This window comes from Arachis hypogaea, chromosome 10, assembly GCF_003086295.3.
Source record: "Arachis hypogaea cultivar Tifrunner chromosome 10, arahy.Tifrunner.gnm2.J5K5, whole genome shotgun sequence".
Classification (NCBI taxonomy): Eukaryota; Viridiplantae; Streptophyta; class Magnoliopsida; order Fabales; family Fabaceae; genus Arachis; species Arachis hypogaea.
Window position 1 is genome coordinate 37,321,624 of NC_092045.1, and position 5,075 is coordinate 37,326,698.

Here is a 5,075-nt window from a genome sequence, read left to right on the forward strand (position 1 = left end):
AGACACAAACATAGATAAACATAAGCATGAAAATTCGAAAAACAGGAAAATAAAGAACAATGAGATTTAAAGAACGGGTCCACCTTAGTGATGGCGGCTTGTTCTTCCTCTTGAAGATCTTATTGAGTGCTTGAGCTCCTCAATGTCTCTTCCTTGCCTTTGTTGCTCCTCTCTCATGATTCTTTGATCTTCTCTAATTTCATGGAGGATGATGGAATGTTCTTGGTGCTCCACCCTTAGTTGTCCCATGTTGGAACTCAATTCTCCTAGGGAGGTGTTGATTTGATCCCAATAGTTTTGTGGAGGAAAGTGCATCCCTTGAGGCATCTCAGGGATTTCATGATGAGGAATCTCCTCATGTCCATGAGTGGGATCTCTTGTTTGCTCCATCCTCTTCTTAGTGATGGGCTTGTCTTCATCAATGAGGATGTCTCCCTCTATGTTAATTCCAACTGAATAACAGAGGTGACAAATGAGATGAGGGAGGGCTAACCTTGCTAAGGTAGAGGACTTGTCCGCCACCTTATAAAGTTCTTGGGATATAACCTCATGAACTTCTACTTCCTCTCCAATCATGATGCTATGAATCATGATAGCCCGGTCTATAGTAACTTCGGACCGGTTGCTAGTGGGAATGATTGAGCGTTGGATAAACTCTAGCCATCCTCTAGCCACGGGCTTGAGGTCATGCCTTCTCAGTTGAACCGGCTTCCCTCTTGAATCTCTCTTCCATTGAACGCCCTCTTCACAAATGTCTATGAGGACTTGGTCTAACCTTTGATCAAAGTTGACCCTTCTAGTGTAAGGGTGTTCATCTCCTTGCATCATGGGCAAGTTGAATGCCAACCTTACATTTTCCGGACTAAAATCTAAGCATTTCCCCCGAACCATTGTAAGCCAATTATTTGGGTTCGGGTTCACACTTTGATCATGGTTCTTGGTGATCCATGCATTGGCATAGAACTCTTGAACCATTAAGATTCCGACTTGTTGAATGGGGTTGGTAAGAACTTCCCAACCTCTCCTTTGGATCTCATGTCGAATCTCCGGATATTCACTCTTTTTGAGTTTGAAAGGGACCTCGGGGATCACCTTCTTCATGGCCACAACTTCATAGAAGTGGTCTTGATGCACCCTTGAGATGAATCTCTCCATCTCCCATGACTCGGAGGTGGAACCTTTTGCCTTCCCTTTCCTCTTTCTAGAGGTTTCTCCGGCCTTAGATTCTATAAATGGTTATGGAAAAACGAAAAGCAACGCTTTTACCACACCAAACTTTGAAGGTTTGCTCGTCCTAGAGCAAAAGAAGAAAGAAAAGAGTAGAAGAAGAAGAAATAGAGGAGATGGAGGTGGCTTTATTTTTCGGCCAAAGGGGATAAGTAGTGTGTACGTTGTGTGAAAATGAAGGAGTGAATATAGGTTTATATAGGGTTGGAGAGAAGGGTAAGGTTCGGCCGTTATGGGTGGGTTTGGGAGGAAAAGTGGTTTGAATTTGAATGATGAGGTAGGTGGGGATTTGATAGGTGAGGGGTTTTTGGGGAAGAGATGTTGAGGTGATTGGTGAATGGGTGAAGAAGAGAGAGAGTGGTGGGGTAGGTGGGGATCCTGTGGGGTCCACAGATCCTGAGGTGTTAAGGAAAATTCATCCCTGCACCAAGTGGCGAGCAAAAATGCTCTTTCTGCCAATTCTGGCATTAAACGCCGGGCTGGTGCCCATTTCTGGCGTTTAACGCCAGCTTCTTGCCCCTTCCTGGCGTTTAACGCCAGTCTGGTGCCCCTTTCTGGCGTTAAACGCCCAGAATAGTACCAGATTGGGCGTTAAACGCCCATTTACTGTCTCCACTGGCGTTTAAACGCCAGCAAGTTTTCCTCTAGGGTATGCTGTTTTTCTTTCTGTTTTTCATTCTGTTTTTGCTTTTTTTCAATTGATTTTGTGACTTTCCATGATCATCAACCTATAGAAAACATAAAATAACAAAAGGAAAATAGATAAATATAACATTGGGTTGCCTCCCAACAAGCGCTTCTTTAATGTCATTAGCTTGACAGTGGGCCCTCATGGAGCCTCACAGATACTCAGAGCAATGTTGGAACCTCCCAACACCAAACTTAGAGTTTGACTGTGGGGGCTCTGTTTGACTCTGTTTTGAGAGAAGCTCTTCATGCTTCCTCTCCATGGTTACAGAGGGATATCCTTGAGCTTTAAACATAAAGGATTCTTCATTCACTTGAATGATCAATTCTCCTCTGTCAACATCAATCACAACCTTTGTTGTGGCTAGGAAGGGTCTGCCAAGGATGATGGATTCATCCATGCACTTCCCAGTCTCTAGGACTATGAAATCAGCAGGGATGTAATGGTCTTCAACCTTTACCAAGACATCCTCTACAAGTCCATAAGCCTGTTTTCTTGAATTGTCTGCCATCTCTAGTGAGATTCTTGCAGCTTGTACCTCAAAGATCCCTAGCTTCTCCATTACAGAGAGAGGCATGAGGTTTATGCTTGACCCTAGGTCACACAGAGCCTTCTCGAAGTTCATGGTGCCTAATGTACAAGGTATTGAGAACTTCCCAGGGTCCTATCTCTTTTGAGGTAATCTCTGCCTAGTCAAGTCATCCAGTTCTTTGGTGAGCAAAGGGGGTTCATCCTCCCAAGTCTCATTACCAAATAACTTGTCATTTAGCTTCATGATTGCTCCAAGGTATTTAGAAACTTGCTCTTCAGTGACATCTTCGTCCTCTTCAGAGGAAGAATACTCATCAGAGCTCATGAATGGCAGAAGTAAATCCAATGAAATCTCTATGGTCTCAGTGTGAGCCTCAGATTCCCATGGTTCCTCATTAGGGAACAAATTAGAGGCCAATGGATGTCCATTGAGGTCTTCCTCAGTGGCGATCACTGCCTCTTCCTCCTCTCCAAATTTGGCCATGTTGATGGCCTTACACTCTCCCTTTGGATTCTCTTCTGTATTGCTTGTAAGAGTACTATGAGGGAGTTCAATACCTTTCTTACTCAGCTGACCCACTTGTTCCTCCAAGTTTCTAATGGAGGACCTTGTTTCAGTCATGAAACTTTGAGTGGTTTTGATTAGATTAGATACCATAGTTGCTAAGTCAGAGTAGCTCTGCTTAGAATTCTCTGCCTGTTGTTGAGAAGATGATGGAAAAGGCTTGCCATTGCTAAACCTGTTTCTTCCACTATTATTATTGTTGAAACCTTGTTGAGGTCTCTATTGATCCCTCCATGAGAGATTTGGATGATTTCTCCATGAAGGATTATACGTGTTTCCATAGGGTTCTCCCATGTAATTCACCTCTTTCATTGAGGGGTTCTCAAGATCATAAGCTTCTTCTTCAGATGAAGCATCCTTAGTACTACCTGGTGCAGCTTGCATTCCATTGACTTTGAGTCAATATTTTGTTCTAAGCCAGTATGGCATTCAGAGTATCAATCTCAAGAACTCCTTTCTTCTGATTCGTCCCATTGTTCACAGGATTCCTTTCAGAAGTGTACATGAATTGGTTATTTGCAACCATTTCAATGAGTTCTTGAGCTTCTACAGGCGTCTTCTTAAGATGAAGAGATCCTCCAGCAGAGCTATCCAATGACATCTTGGACAGTTCAGACAAACCATCATAGAAGATACCTATGATGCTCCATTCAGAAAGCATGTCAGAAGGACACTTTTTGATCAATTGTTTGTATCTTTCCCAAGCTTCATAGAAGGATTCACCTTCCTTCTGTCTGAAGATTTGGACTTCCACTCTAAGCTTACTCAATTTTTGAGGTGGAAAGAACTTTGCCAAGAAGGCATTGACTAGCTTTTCCCAAGAGTTCAGGCTTTCTTTAGGTTGTGAGTCCAACCATATCTTAGCTCTGTCTCTTACAGCAAAAGGGAATAGCATAAGTCTGTAGACCTCAGGGTCAACCCCATTGGTCTTGACAGTGTCACAGATTTGCAAGAATTCAGCTTAAAACTGATGAGGATCTTCCAATGGAAGTCCATGGAACTTGCAATTCTGTTGCATTAGAGAAACTAATTGAAGCTTAAGCTCAAAGTTGTTTGCTCCAATGGCAGGTATAGAGATGCTTCTCCCATAGAAGTCGGGAGTAGGTGCAGTAAAGTCACCCAGCACCTTCCTTGCATTGTTGGCATTGTTGTTGTTTTCGGCTGCCATGTCTTCTTCTTTGAAGAATTCTGTTAGGTCCTCTACAGAGAGTTGTGCTTTAGCTTCTCTTAGCTTTTGCTTTAAGGTCCTTTCAGGTTCAGGGTCAGCCTCAACAAGAATGCTTTTGTCTTTGCTCCTGCTCATATGAAAGAGAAGAGAACAAGAAAATATGGAATCCTCTATGTCACAGTATAGAGATTCCTTGAGGTGTCAGAGGAAAAGAAAAATAGAAGGAAGAGGTAGAAGAATTCGAACTTAGAAAGATAGAGTTCGAATTATGCATTGAGGAGGAGTGTTAGTCCATAAATAGAAAGATGTGAGAAGAGGGGAAGAAATTTTCCAAAATTTAAGTGAATTAATTAAAAGAAATTTTGAAAAAATGGTAATTGATTTTTGAAAACTAAGATTGAGAAAGAAATAAAGTGATTTTGAAAAAGATTTTGAAATTGGAACTCAAAGAGATATGATTGAAAACTATTTTGAAAAAGAAGTGATTAAAAAGATATGATCGAAAAGTTATGGTTTTAAAGAGATATGATTGAAAAGATATGATTGAAAAACAATTTAAAAAGATTTGATTTTTTTTAAAATTAATGACTTGGCTAACAAGAAAAGATATGATTCAAATATTAAACCTTTCTCAACAGAAAAGGCAACATACTTGAAATGTTTGAATCAAATCATTAATTGTTAGCAAGTATTTTTGAAAATGAAGAGAAATTAATTTTGAAAAGATATGATTGAAAAGATATGATTTGAAAAAGATTTGATTTTGAAAAATTATGGAAACTTGAAAAAAAAATTGAATTAAAAACAAAATCTTCCTTCTCGTGCCATCCTGGCGTTAAACACCCAGAATGGTATCCATTCTGGCGTTTAACGCCCAAAATGCTACCTTTTTGGGC

General features: G+C 40.8%; 1 non-coding gene across 1 annotated transcript; it reads left to right on the plus strand.

Moving 5' to 3' along the window:
• Positions 1-3,666: 3,666 nt before the first annotated feature.
• On the plus strand, positions 3,667-3,774 carry LOC112718686 (small nucleolar RNA R71). The gene has a single exon (XR_003161015.1). It is a non-coding gene; the product is annotated as a small nucleolar RNA R71 (small nucleolar RNA).
• Positions 3,775-5,075: the final 1,301 nt, after the last annotated feature.